At 42.6% G+C, this 15,242-nt stretch overlaps 1 protein-coding gene across 2 annotated transcripts in view; it reads left to right on the forward strand.

Moving 5' to 3' along the window:
- The first annotated feature begins 4,053 nt into the window (after positions 1-4,053).
- The window catches only part of frs2a (fibroblast growth factor receptor substrate 2a), a 75,094-nt gene continuing 63,905 nt past the window's right edge, over positions 4,054-15,242 (forward strand). The window contains exon 1 of one of the 2 annotated variants that reach the window (XM_078417313.1): positions 4,054-4,158. The gene's annotated coding sequence lies outside the window, so the exon portion shown is untranslated. Of the gene's footprint in view, positions 4,171-15,242 lie in introns of both variants that reach the window. The other variant, XM_078417316.1, reaches the window with a different exon arrangement.

A 15,242-nucleotide genomic window follows, 5' to 3' on the forward strand; every position in this document is an offset into this window, starting at 1 on the left:
CAATTAACATAGAAACAAACAGACAAACAGACAAACTATCCTGACGGAAAAGCGGCGAATAATCAACGCCAGCGTCCTCTCACGTCAGGGTCCGGCAGTAGACATTAAAGAACACAAGACACACATAAAACCAGTTAGCACCAACAATGTCAACAAAAGGCAGTCAGAATGCTGTGTGACCTGTAATATACCAAACAAGCACTTAAGTGAAACACTCCCACAGGAATTACTTGGCGTCATCCTGCACAGAAGGGTATAGGTTGCACTTAATCACAACTGAACAATACGCAATGGGTGTGGCTATCTTCTTCAGAATTAGTAAATTAAAATTTCACACATTGCTTTTGTCAAGTACAATCTGTTCCTCAAATAACAAAGAATGGTCCGTCCATCTGTACTCTTAAACTGGAGCTGAGCGGCACAGTGGCGCAGCGGTAGAGTTGCTGCCTTACAGCGAATGCAGCGCCGGAGACTCAGGTTCGATCCTGCCTACGGGCGCCGTCTGTACGGAGTTTGTACGTTCTCCCCGCGACCTGCGTGGGTTTTCTCCGAGATCTTCGGTTTCCTCCCACACTCCAAAGACGTACAGGTATGTAGGTTAATTGGCTGGGCAAATATAAAAATTGTCCCTAGTGGGTGTAGGATAGTGTTAGTGTGCGGGGATCGCTGGGCGGCACGGACCCGGTGGGCCGAAGGGCCTGTTTCTGCGCTGTATCTCTAAAAAAAATCTAAATCTATCAATGCCATGTTAATTCCCAATTCCAGTTAAGAAACATTATTTTAAAAGATGCAATTGCAGGATGAGCAATAATTAAAATAATTTGCCAGATTCATTAAACATTGCAGTCGATAATAAATTTATTATTTAATGCACACAAAGAATAAATGGGTTAAGCACAAAGCGCTTGAGAAACTAGGCAGGTTAGGTGGCATCTGGAGGGAATGGATAGGTGATGTTTCGGATTAATACCCTTCTTCAGACTGATTATAGTAGGGTGGGAAAGTTGGGAAAGAGGTGTGGGGAGTACAAAGCCAGGCAAGTGTTCGGTGGATACAGGCAAGGGAAAGGTTTGATTGGGAGATGGGGGGGACAAAGAAGGGTCCTAGCCCGAAACATCACCTATCCATTTCCCTCCACAGATGCTGCCTGACCCACTGAGCTCATCCAGTACTTTGTGTTTTAGTCAAGATTCCAGCATCCGCAGTATCTTGTGTCTCCATCAAAAATAAATGTGTTGGTTTCGTTCAGAAGTTGTAAGAGTGGAATTCGGCCATTCAATCATGGCCGATCTATCTTTCCCTCTCAACCCCATTCACCTACCTTTCCACCATTACCCCTGACACCCATACTAATCAACAACCTATCAATCTCCACCTTAAAAATATCCATTGAGTATTTAGTGGTTCAGTAGAACACTTTCAGTACTAACTTAATACTACCAAAATAAATAATTTACAAATATTTTTACTTTGTATTGTTCTCTTTATTTGAAGGACTGAAAGATGCTTAGATATGAAGGATTTATCGTACATAATATTATATGTCAGATAATCTGCATATGTGAAGAAAGACTGTGACATCTGAACATATTCTTTCTCGGAATCAACACACAAAGGTACGCATTGCCATTCACTAACAACTACTAATGGGTTCCTCTCAGGAGAGGAAATCTGTCTGATTTACCTGCTCTCATTTCCTCATAGATTCTGCTTCTCATTCTGTGGATTCACATTGTGAATCTGTGGAATTCTCTGCCTCAGAAGGCAGTGGAGGCCAATTCTCTGAATGCATTCAAGAGAGAGCTACATAGAGCTCTTAAGGATAGCGGAGTCAGGGGTTATGGGGAGAAGGCAGGAACGGGGTACTGATTGAGAATGATCAGCCATGATCACATTGAATGGCGGTGCTGGCTCGAAGGGCCTATTGTCTATTGTCTATTGTCATTCAGCCCCCCTTTGCAATGCTGGCACATTTGTGGCATTCTGCAGACAGTTTCCCCCTTTATGGATCACATCTCAGTGCTTCACAATTCCACAAAACAAATTTAACGAATAAACCGTCATGGAATTTATCTTTTCAATTTAATCTACATTTTTATTTTAATTTAATCTTAAAAATGTTTATCAATTGCTTAAAAAGTAAATTGATAGACAATTTCTTCCCTCCTCCTCCTACCTCCCTCCCTCCTCCTCTCTCCCCCTCCCTCCTCCTCTCTCCCCCCCTCCCTCCTCTCTCCCCCCCTCCCTCCTCTCTCTCCCCCTCCCTCCTCTCTCTCCCCCTCCCTCCTCTCTCCCCCTCCCTCCTCCTCTCCCCCTCCCTCCTCTCTCCCCCTCCCTCCTCCTCTCCCCCTCCCTCCTCCTCTCCCCCTCCCTCCTCCTCTCCCTCCTCCTCCCCTCCCTCCTCCTCTCCCTCCCTCCTCCTTCCTCCCTCCTCCTTCCTCCCTCCTCTCCCTCCCTCCTCCCACCTCCTCTCTCCCTCCCTCCTCCTCTCTCCCTCCCTCCCTTCTCTCCCTCCCCCTCTCTCCCTCCCCCTCTCCTCTCCCTCTCTCCCTCCCCCTCTCTCCCTCCTCCACCTCTCTCCCTCCTCCTCTCTCATAGAAACATAGAAAATAGGTGCAGGAGTAGGCCATTCGGCCCTTCGAGCCTGCCCGCCATTCAATATGATCATGGCTGATCATCCAGCTCAGTAACCTGTACCTGCCTTCTCTCCATACCCCCTGATCCCTTTAGCCATAAGGGCCACATCTAACTCCCTCTTAAATATAGCCAATGAACTGGCCTCAACTACCTTCTGTGGCAGAGAATTCCACAGACTCACCACTCTCTGTGTGAAGAAATGTTTTCTCATCTCGGTCCTAAAAAACTTCCCCCTTATCCTTAAGCTGTGACCCCTAGTTCTGGACTTCCCCAACATCGGGAACAATCTTCCCGCATCTAGCCTCTCCAACCCCTTAAATTTTTTATATGTTTCTATAAGATCCCCCCTCAGTCTTCTAAATTCCAGCGAGTATAAGCCTAGTCTATCCAGTCTTTCTTCATATGAAAGTCCTGCCATCCCAGGGATCAATCTGGTGAACCTTCTCTGTACTCCCTCTAAGGCTAGAATGTTTTTCCTCGGATTAGGAGACCAAAACTGTACACAATACTCCAGGTGCGGCCCTGTACAACTGCAGCAGAACCTCCCTGCTCCTATACTCAAATCCTCTTGCTATGAATGCTAACATACCATTCACTTTCTTCACTGCCTGCTGCACCTGCACACTTGCTTTCAATGACTGGTGCACCATGACACCCAGGTCACGTTGCATCTCCCCTTTTCCTAATTGGCCACCATTCAGGTAATACTCTGCTTTCCTGTTCTTGCCGCCAAAGTGGATAACCTCACATTTATCCACATTATATTGCATCTGCCATGCATTTGCCCACTCGCCTAATCTATCCAAGTCACTCTGCAGCCTCCTAGCATCCTCCTCACAGCTAACACTGCCACCCAGCTTCGTGTCATCCGCAAACTTAGAGATGTTGCATTCAATTCCCTCGTCCAAATCATTAATATATATTGTAAATAACTGGGGTCCCAGCACTGAGCCTTGCGGTACCCCACTAGTCACTGCCTGCCATTCCGAAAAGGACCCGTTTATTCCTACTCTTTGCTTCCTGTCCGCCAACCAATTTTCTATCCACCTCAACACTGAACCCCCAATACCGTGTGCTTTAAGTTTGTACACCAATCTCCTATGTGGGACCTTGTCGAAGGCCTTCTGAAAGTTCAGATATAACACATCGACTGGTTCTCCCTTATCCACTCTACTAGTTACATCCTCGAAAAATTCTATAAGATTCGTCAGGCATGATTTGCCTTTCATAAATCCATGCTGACTTTGTCCGATGATTTCACCACTTTCCAAATGTGATGCTATCACATCTTTAATAACTGACTCTAGCATTTTCCCCACTACCGATGTTAGGCTAACTGGTCTATAATTCCCCGTTTTCTCCCTCCCTCCTCCCTCTCTGTGACCCGGAAGCAGAAGCTCGGTACTGCGCCTGTGCTGCCGCTGTTGCCGCCGCCAGTCCCGGAGCGTCTCCCCGAGCCCAGCCCGCTCTGTCCCCGCTCCCCCACCCGGCCACCCGCGCTCTGCTGCCCGCACCAGGGATGTGAGTACCGAGGTAGGGAGGGAGGCGAGGTACCACGGGATTGTAAACAGCGGATCGGCGCCGTCCTCCTGCGGCTGCGGGAGATGTGAAACAGCTCGGACACAACCCCCGCTCCCCGTCATGGACCCCGCTCCGCCAAAGTGGATAACCTCACAGAGTATTACCTCCCCCGCTCCGCTCCCCACCCCACTCCGGCCCCAGCTCCCCTCCGCTCCCGGCCCCACACCCCGCTCCCCACCATGGACCCTCCCGGCTCCCCTCCGCTCCCGGCCCCACACCCGGCCACACATCCCGCTCCCGGCTCCCCTCCGCTCCCGGCTACACATCCCGCTCCCGGCTCCCCTCCGCTCCCGGCCCCGGCTACACATCCCGCTCCCGGCTCCCCTCCGCTCCCGGCCCCACACCCGGCTACACATCCCGCTCCCGGCCCCGGCTCCCCTCCGCTCCCGGCCCCGGCCACACATCCCGCTCCCGGCTCCCCTCCGCTCCCGGCTACACATCCCGCTCCCGGCTCCCCTCCGCTCCCGGCCCCGGCTACACATCCCGCTCCCGGCTCCCCTCCGCTCCCGGCCCCACACCCCGCTCACGGCCCCGGCCCCACACCCGGCTACACATCCCGCTCCCGGCTCCCCTCCGCTCCCGGCCCCGGCCACACACCCCGCTCCCCGCCATGGACCTCCCTCCCCAGCTCCGCTCCCTGCTGCACACCCCGGCCCCGGCTCCCCTCCGCTCCCGACCACACACCCCGCTCCCGACCACACACCCCGCTCCCGGCCCCACACCCCGCTCCCGGCCCCGGCTGCGCTCCCAGCCCCGGCTACACATCCCGCTCCCGGCTCCGCTCTCGGCATCAATCCAGACCGACGCCGAACCCACCTGAGCTCCACCAGGCTGCCCCCATCCCCGAGTCTTCGTCTGCCCATTCCATCTCCGTGCCCCTACCGCCATCCCGTCTCCTACCCCCTTCCTCTATCCCCAACCCACCCCCTACCCTCATCACATCCTTACCCGTATCCCAACCCCATTTCATTCCACCGCCTACTCCCATCTCATCTCACTTCATCCTATACTTCATGCTACCCTTTAACACCCATCCCATCCCATCCCACCCCTTAGCCCCATCTCTAGCCTACCCTACCCCCATCTCTATCCTACCCATCCCATTGCCTACACCCATCCCCTGCCCCTTCACCCCCATCTGATCCTGTGAATTTTTATTACTATAGTATGATAAATGATTATTTCTATCTTGAGAGCGTGTCCATTGACATCTTCTTGTAGTTGTCGACAATACACCTGCATGCAGTAAGCATCACTTATAGCTGAGATACGAGCTTAATGAAGAAAACTGTTTCCATAAGCTCTTGTTCCTTAACCTGGAGGATGACTTGAACTTCATCAATATACCTTGAATTTAATCAAAATACCTTGTATAAAAAGAAAATCGGGGTCAGTCATTCCACCACTGTTTTCTTCAAATACTTAATGACAGGATTTCCTGCATTAAATTGAGCTTGTGCATATTTTGTGTATCTCAGATTCCATGGCCCTTTATTATGTCATTTCGAAGACTGGAAATTATGCAATTTTATTTGGGATTTCATCTCTGAGAAATTAAAGTTATGTCAAAAATGTAGGACTTAATTAATATTTAAAATCTAAAAGCACTTTCATATTCAGATTTGAAAGTTGAGGCATTGGACAATTATTTCTCCAGAAATTGCCAATGAATTGTGTTAAAAAATATTAATTTTGTAAATTTTTATTTTATGTGATATTGGTTATTTTGCTGCTCTAGATTAATTTTCATTTTGCTAAAACATGACAATGTTTGTTGATTCTGGCCATTAACCAAATTAATTCTCAACTATACAGAACACATTGGCATTTACTTCTTGGAAGAGTGCTGGTATAAAGAGTAGAAGAATTTGCTGATCTTTGTTTTGGTACATGCAGGAACATCTTGTCAACATCTTGTTAAGCTGAGAACTTTATTGCAAGTGTGTCTATCAACTGATAATAAATCCATAGGAAATGGTTGTTCAATTTTCAGACCAACATAATCTTTTCAAAGTATTCAGTATTTGGTATTTACAAAGTTTCACTCCAAATCCTTTCAGAAATGCATTGGTACATGTTTTCTAATTAGTTGTTTGAGATTTGCTGGAAGGGCCAGCATTTGTTATCCATCTCTAATTGTCTTTGAGAGCTCATGGTGAGTCACTCAGTCCTCCTGGTGAAGGTATTCTTCCAGTGTAGTAGCATATGGAATCTCACAGTTTGGATCCATTGATGATGAAGAAACAAATATATAGTGCCAAGTCAGGTTGGTGAGATAGCCTTGGTAAGTAATTGCTGTGCATTCTGTAGATGTTGCCCATCCCAGTCATTGTAGGCGGGTGATGGAAGGAGTGAACATTTGGTAAGTTGAGTGATGGTGAAACAGACTGTTCTCTTGAATGGTTTTGATCTTCACTGTTATGCCTGCACTTATCCAAACAAGGGATAGTATTAGATTGCACTCTTGATTTGAGACTTACAGATCATGGAAAGGCTTTGGGTGTCGGGTAATTCACTCACGGCAGGTCCAGTTAAGTTTCTGTGTGATGGTGATTTTCAGGATGTTGATTGTGGGGTACTTTGTGATGATAATGTTGTTGAATGTAAGGTGGTCAGAGACTGGCACTTAAGTAGCAAGTTACGTCAATGCAACATCCCAACCATGGATATTATGTAGGTCTCGATAAATTGCTTTATTTCCTGAGTTGTAGTGAATGGAATGGAACATGTTGTAATTATATAATATTTAGTGCTTCTCAGTTGTACAGTATCTTTCACAACAAGATGCGAAATATAGTATATATTGTTGTTCCACAGCACTTTTTAGAAAGTATAATCATTTGTCCATGCTTGGTGCTAACTTTTTGAAGAATGGAAGTGGTCAAAGCCACATGTTTGCTGAGAAGAATTATTTTAATTTATTTCTCTTGTCTTTTCTTTGGAGAGAGGGAAGAAAATGTTTCCGGGTACTGATTGTTTTCTTCCATAACTCATGCATGTTCTAAAATTTGAACCGAAACAATGCAAGAGGAGGAGCTGAGAGAGCGCATTTGGTATTGGCTTCCCACCTTTTGCTCAATATTGCAATCACACAATGCCTTTAAAATAATAGGATATCCTAAGGCGCATCACATCAAGGAGGAGACATGAGGGCAAGTTATTTTTTTTTAAATGCGTCTTGGTCAAAATCTACAGTGTGTAACATCTACAGTGTCCTCCATAATGTTTGGGACAAAGACCCATCATTTATTTATTTGCCTCTGTACTCCACAATTTGAGATTTGTAATACAAAAAAAATCACATGTGGTTAAAGTGCACATTGTCAGATTTTATTAAAAAGGGTATTTTTATACATTTTGGTTTCACGGTGTAGAAATTACAGCAGTGTTTATACATAGTCCCCCCATTTCAGGGCATCATAATGTTTGGGACACATGGCTTCACAGGTGTTTGTAATTGCTCAGGTGGGTTTAATTGCCTCCATAATGCAGGTATAAGAGAGGTCTCAGCACCTAGTCTTTCCTCCAGTCGTCCCATCACCTTTGGAAACTTTTATTGCTGTTTATCAACATGAGGACCAAAGTTGTGCCAATGAAAGTCAAAGAATCCATTATGAGACTGAGAAACACGAATAAAACTGTTAGAGACATCAGCCAAACCTTAGGTTTTACCAAAATGAACTGTTTGGAACATCATTAAGCGGAAAGAGAGCACTGGTGAGCTTACTAATCGCAAAGGGACTGGCAGACCAAGGAAAACCTCCACAGCTGATGACAGAAGAATTTTCTCTATAATAAAGAAAAATCCCCAAACACCTGTCTGACAGATCAGAAACACTCTTCAGGAGTCAGGTTTGGATTTGTCAATGACCACTGTCTGCAGAAGACTTTGTGAACAAAAATACAGAGGCTACACTGCAAGATGCAAACCACTGGTTAGCTGCAAAAATAGGATGGCCAGGTTACAGTTTGCCTAGAAGTACTTATAAGAGCAACCACAGTTCTGGAAAAGGGTCTTGTGGACAGATGAGACGAAGATTAACTTATATCAGAGTGATGGGAAGAGCAACGTATGGAGGAGGGAAGGAACTGCCCAAGATCCAAAGCATACCACCACCTCATCTGTGAAACACAGTGGTGGGGATGTTATGGCCTGGGCAAGTATGGCTTCTGAAGATACTGGCTCACTTATCTTCATTGATGATACAACTACTGATGGTGGAAGCATAATGAATTCTGAAGTGTATAGACACATCCTATCTGCTCAAGTTCAACCAAATGCCTCAAAACTCATTGGCCGGCGGTTCATTCTACAGCAAGACAATGGTCCCAGACATACTGCTAAAGCAACAAAGGAGTTTTTCAAAGCTATAAAATGGTCAATTCTTGAGTGGCCAAGTCAATCAACCGATCTGAACCCAATTGAGCAGGCCTTTTATATGCTGAAGAGAAAACTGAAGGGGGCTAGCCTCCAAAACAAGCGTAAGCCAAAGATGGCTGCAATACAGGCCTGGCAGAGCATCACCAGTGAAAACACCCAGCAACTGGTGATGTCCACGAATCGCAGACTTCAAGCAGTCATTGCATGCAAAGGATATGCAACAAAATACTAAACATGACTACTTTCATTTACATGACATTGCTCTGTCCCAAACATTATGGTGCCCTCAAATGGGGGGACTATGGATAAACACAGCTGTAATTTCTACATGTTGAAACCAAAATATATTAAAATGGCCTTTTTTAAATTCTGAAAATGCACTTCAACCACATGCGATTTGTTCTATTACAAATCTCAAATAGTGGAGTACAGAGGCAAATAAATAAATGATGGGTCCTTGTCCCAAACATTATGGAGGGCACTGTAATAGGACAAGGAAATGGAGAGATTTGAGGATGGAATTCCAGGGGTTAGGTAGAAGATGGCTAAAACTAGAAGCTCCATTGGTTAAGCAATGATAGTCCTGTGGAAGTTTGGAGATTATGTATGTGAGGGTAGGAATTAAAAAATTAAAGCACAGAGGACTATTGTAGGTCAGGGAGCATAGGGGTGACGGATAAATGGAATCTGATGTGAATGAAGATATGGGCAGCAGAGCTTTGGACCCACTGAAGTTTTGGGAGGCTGGGAAATGGGTGCGTTTCATTAATCCCTGTTTAAATCATTTTTGCCTTGTTTCTTTTTTGCACATACCCCTAAGATGGCCTTTGTCAGAATCATCCGTGGCTGGGGCAATGTCTGCTCATATTACCCTTCTGATTTTGCTTGACATGTCCTTTAGAAGTTTACAGAGATACAAGATTAAAATTCATCTTGTATCTGACCATTCATACTCCAGGCTATTCTATATTTTTTGGGATCCAATCCAATCATTGTCCGGAATCTGTACTGACATAGGCACACAGTCGCATGTCCATTCAGCCTTGTATTGCAGAGCTCATGTATGTGTCCAACATTTAGAACTTGGGCTGATTGCACAATGCTTGAGAATTGTTATTCTTTTGCTTTTCCTGTTTCAGTCAAACTTGCCAATTCATCTCCAGGAGCCTTACTGAGTTCAAGTTGCATCTCTTGCCTCTTTCAACTGCATCTTTTTCAAATGCTTTGCTGGCTATCCATAGTCCACTGTAGAGCATTGTTCCTTCCGTTCAAAAAACACTAAAGGGCCTTCGTCTTAAGATATGTCTTGAGAGGGGAAGCATGTGTTAGAGAAGGTGGAAATTGTAAGAAGGTTGTTACGGAGGAAAGCCATTCAGCCTATCTCACTTCTTTTACTTAAAATATATGGTGGAGATCTTGGCAATTTCCATCCACTTTGACTTCTAAAAGATCTCCCTGAAATATTCTGGTTGCTCATTGTTTCATTGTTGATTTTATCTTGCCACCACAATTAAATTTGGTGCTTTGTCAGAGTGAGAAAACAGTCGTATATACTCATGTGATATTGCTATTACAGGGTTTGGAGTATCAACTTACTGTGGTGTCTTTGAGTATTACTATTAATCACAGTGTCAGAGGGCTTTATTTGTGAAGACATTTGTAATGTGCGAGGAATGGTGGATTGATGAAATTTATCTCAAAACTGATCAAATCAGGGAACTTCAACTGTACTGCAAGAGGAAAATTGGGTGTTAATTGGTAGCTATTTCTACTGTTCAATATAATTACTTATAGGCTATATTCATTTTTCACTACAGGCAAGATCTAAACAAGTTACTTGTTTTGCTGCACATTAAAAGATTAAAAACGTTATCATAGTTACTTCAATCCGTAAGTATAAAACTCTACATAAATGGTATAAATTTTCTTTCTGGAATTCAAATTTTCTAACCCGTGCATTTTGTTGCCAGAAAAGAAATTAGAGATTTACATAGTTTGTGAGGTGGGAAAAAAGTAATCATAAAGTCAATATTTTTCACTGTGCTCACAAAGTAGCTTACCAGCCTGTGTCAGCTTTGGCTCAGTGGTAGCACTTTGGCCTCTGAGTCAGAAGGTTGTGGGTTTAAACCCTGTTCCAGAGGCCTAAGTGCATATTCTAGTGCAGTACTTGGAATAGTAATGGGTTGTGGGAGTATTGCACTATCTGAGGGTCTGGCTTTGTATGAATCATTAAGCCAGGCCTCATCTGCCCTCTTGGGTGATAGCAAAATATCCATAGCATTATTGCGGAAAGAACAGAAAAGTTCCTCTGCAGCCAAAAGGAAAGGAATGATAAGAGACATTCAATATTTTATTTTTATAGCATCGTTGATTTTATTTTTCCTTTCCCTTGCTCAATGAAAGTTGACACCGAGTTACTTTTGCTGATTGCTAATGCAAATGATTAGCTTGCAAAAATTTCTTTCAGCGTGTTAAAAATTCTAGTTTTTAAAAAATTTAATTGACTTTATTTTCCCTTTCTTCTTGCAAATTGTAAATTTGCAGATATTGGTAAAATATTGAGAAAATTGGCTTGCCAGAGTTAACCTTGTAAGATCAAAATGCTTTTGAGATCAGAAGAGGATTGGGAGAGAGCTTTTCCAAAAGATGGTAGTTCGTTGCATTCAATGGACTGTACAAAATGAGCTACTAAGGACGTTCAACTGTTCCAGAGAGAATCAGTGCATCTTAGAGTGACTTGTATAGGGCAAATACAGTCACTACAGCTTCCTCTTGTTTAAGAAGTGTGCAGTGTATATATTTTTAGCGATTGGATAGAGCAAGTTCCATTTCAAAGCAATAGCATTTCCAAAATGTCACACAACTTGTGTGTCCTTTGCGGTGGTTACACAAGAGAGTTTGTCCCACAATTTTCCAGACATGTTGTGCAATATGCAACAAAATGTGGCATTTAAAAAAAATATTGGTCCTAAGTTGTGCCATGTAAGTTCCTTTGCACTGTACAGAGAAATTAATGTTTCATTCTTGAATTGCTGCCTTTTGATTGTTCATAAAGCCTACCAAAGTAATTGCTTACTTTGATTAGTGGAATAAATGGAATAGTGAGTTAAGCAATGGTATTGTACCTCTGGAACTGAGTATCAGAACTATGTTTACTGTAAGGAAATGCCACCAATCTTGCCACAGTTTTACAAAAAATGCATTTCTTCATTGAAAAGGACTGATATGAGAATTTAAATGTATTACTAGTATAGTAAAACATGTTATTTTGAAAGTTATAATGATCTGAACATCATTTATGCTACACCTGACCTAGGAGAGCTGATACTATTTCATAGAACCAGTTTTCTTGAGGAAAGCAGTTATGGGCGAAGAGGCCACCTGTACTGCAAGATTGTGGGACAAATGGGAACTTGTGATAGAGAAAGACAGTGTATGATGATAATTTAACAAGTTGAGAGATTCATTTTGAAATGTTTGTTAACAATGTTAAATCAAAAGCACACTGCATGCATTAATAAAGAACTTTGCATAAAATTATGGAATATCAGTGTTCATATTCCTTGTCATTGAAGGAGGTTATTTCACCCATTGAGTCAGTGCTTGCTAATCGCAGAATCATTTCGGTTCCATTCCACCACTTATTTTACTGTATGCCATCAACATCCACCCCCACTAACTGATTATCCCACAAGCCACCAATACATGGGGCAATTTGCAATTTTCAGCAGCCAATTAGCTCACCAACCGGCGTGTCTTTGGGAATGTTGGAGGAAATTGGACCACTCCGGAGAAATACATGAAGATTACAGAGAGAGTGTGCAAACTCCACACGGACAGCACTGTGGTCAGAATTGAAGTAGGGTACATAAACCTGTGAGTCACTGTGCCACCAAAGTGTTGAAATATTAGTTTGCTTCTAAGAGGCATAACATTTATTTTTCTGTTTATAAATCTTTTTTTCTCTTGATTACTGACTTAGTATAATTCTATATATAAATAACATTTAAAAGTAGGGCACTTGATGTTCTGTATCTTTCTTCATAGTACAAATGAAATCTTCAGCAATACAAAATGCAGCAGTCATTCTGTCTGTAGGCTTGTAATTGATGGCTTTATGAATTCATCCAGTGTTTACTTAAAAGCAGTCACTTAATTGACCACTGTACAAATCCACTATTTACATACCAGCAATTAGACTTTATAGCTTTGGAAAGACATGCCTATGCATTTCTGCAGTGGGATATTATTTTGTTTTACATGGCAACATGCTTGTACCCTCCTAAAACAGTGTGTTCTCTATCTTACCGGGTGCATTTCCATTACCTATAAAGTATCTTGCTGCCGAAATGTGAAGAAACTAAGATGTATACATTTTGGACAAGAGACTGCAGATGCTGAAATCTGGAGCATAACCAAACTGATGGAAGTAGTCAGTGGATCATGCAGCATCTGTGGAGGAAAAGGAAAGGTTGCTGTTTCAGGTCAAGACCCTGCATCAGGCCAGTCCTGATGCAGTCTCTCGACCCAAAATGTCCCTTTTCCTCCACAGATGCTGCTTGATCCTTTGCATACTTCCAGTTGTTTATTTTTGCATAGTCATTTGTTATGTACAGAGACATTTCCACAAGAGGAGAAGGTATGAGATTAGAGAGAAACAAAGAACTGCGGATGCTGGTTTATACGAAAGGACACAAAATGCTGGAGTAACTCAGCTTAAGGGAAAAAAAACAAATGAAACTAGTACAATGAAGACAGCAGGTAAATGTTTTGTAACAATGGATTATTTACCCACTGTAATGGAGAAGTGTATCTTTTAAAGGCACACATTTACACAACTTACACATTAAGTTGTGTACTTAATTTGGTTTATCGTCACCGACGTAGTGAAAAGATTTTTAAAAAAATACTTAAATCAGTATTCTGTTTTATTATCTAACCATAACCCATAGGCATAGTAATAAATAATATGGGATAAGAACAGCACAGTTGACACATGAGTGAACTGTGAGAATATGGAAAAGCTTCTACATTTCAATTTTTAAATCAATAGACTCCAGCACTAAATGATAGATTTTTCTCTATGCTGTAGAAGCGTGGTTATGACTTGAGTGGAGAGGAAATTTGGTGGGCTACAAACATGTTGTCAATCATTTGTTTTGTGCCCCTGGCTAAGTTGAATTATATCCTCATGATACATAATCAGTTGTTTATATTTGAAACATAAAGACATTGTTGCCAGACAGAAGGTGAGCTAAATGCTAATTATTTGCTGATATAATAGTATATCCGGGAAATATTTGATGTGGTCATAAATAGTAGGAAAACCTGATTGTCTTAGCAGGTTTTTGTTCAAAGGAAATACTTTGGACCCTTATCCCAGGAAAGTTTTATATTATGTTACGAATTTTGGTGAGGTTTTTGATTGATAACATTTCTGGCTGTTCTGTTCATTGCTGTATCCCACTTTTAAGAGGCAAACATGTGGATATTTCTGTTGATGGAAATTATAAACTAAATGTTATTACCTGTACCTGTTTTATTGTTACAGGTAGGTAGAAGTGGAGAGACAGCTGAATTATTTATGGTGTGTAATTCTTTTAATTGTATTCATTGTGCTTCCAATCAAAATTGAAAGTAAGCTGGTTTAGCATACTGTTGAGAAAGTAGCAACAGAATGAATACAAATAGGTTAAATTGACGATGTTAGCAATATAATGGTACTGGTAAGAAATCCAAAGCTTTCAGCCTGGTTTTAATCTAAGTAGTGCCTACATGAGTAATTCACTAATGTAGGTAATGCGGACGCAAAGCCAGATACAGCTGTTAGGTAAGTGACTAGATATTCTACATTAATAATTTAGGATAATGCATAAATATTGGCCATCTTGATTGTCAGAAAATGCAGACCAACAAAACAAAAGATTAATGTTTCATCCAAAGAATTGGCAGTTCTGACAATTCATGACTTTCTCAGTACTGCACTGAAATGTTGAGATGGATTTTGTATTTAAATGTATAGAATGGGGCTTGATGCTGTGACTTCTGACTCAGAAATCAGAATACTGCTGCTAAGGCACAGCTGATACCAACAATAATCAATTGTGGGTTTTCACAGAGTAATAAGCAGTTGCAGAACAGTCGGCCTTCTGCAAAATGTTCCAAGTACCCTGTAATAAAAGCAGAATTTGGTTTATTCAGTAATCCTAAATAAATGGTCTGGTAATGTATTGCATATTACCTGGAAGATAAACAGTTTCAATAGATCATTGATATCTTATATTCCTTAACCTTTGTGTGCAGTGTCCAGAGATCTGCATGGAGAGCAAGGAGGTCCTAATTCAGTTGTACAGGTCCCTGGTGAGACCACACCTGGAATATTGTGTGCAGTTTTGGTCTCCTGATTTGAGGAAGAACATTTTTGCTATTGAGGGAGTGCAGCACAGGTTCACCAGGTTAATTCCCGGGATGGCGGGACTGACATATGATGAAAGAATGGATTGACTGGGCTTGTATTCACTGGAATTTAGAAGTATGAGAGGGGATCCTATAGAAACAAATAAAATCCTTAAGAGATTGGACAGGCTAGATGCAGGAAAAATGTTGCCGATGTTGGGGTAGTTGAGAATCAGGGGTCACAGTT

This window comes from Rhinoraja longicauda, chromosome 20, assembly GCF_053455715.1.
Source record: "Rhinoraja longicauda isolate Sanriku21f chromosome 20, sRhiLon1.1, whole genome shotgun sequence".
Lineage (NCBI taxonomy): Eukaryota > Metazoa > Chordata > Chondrichthyes > Rajiformes > Arhynchobatidae > Rhinoraja > Rhinoraja longicauda.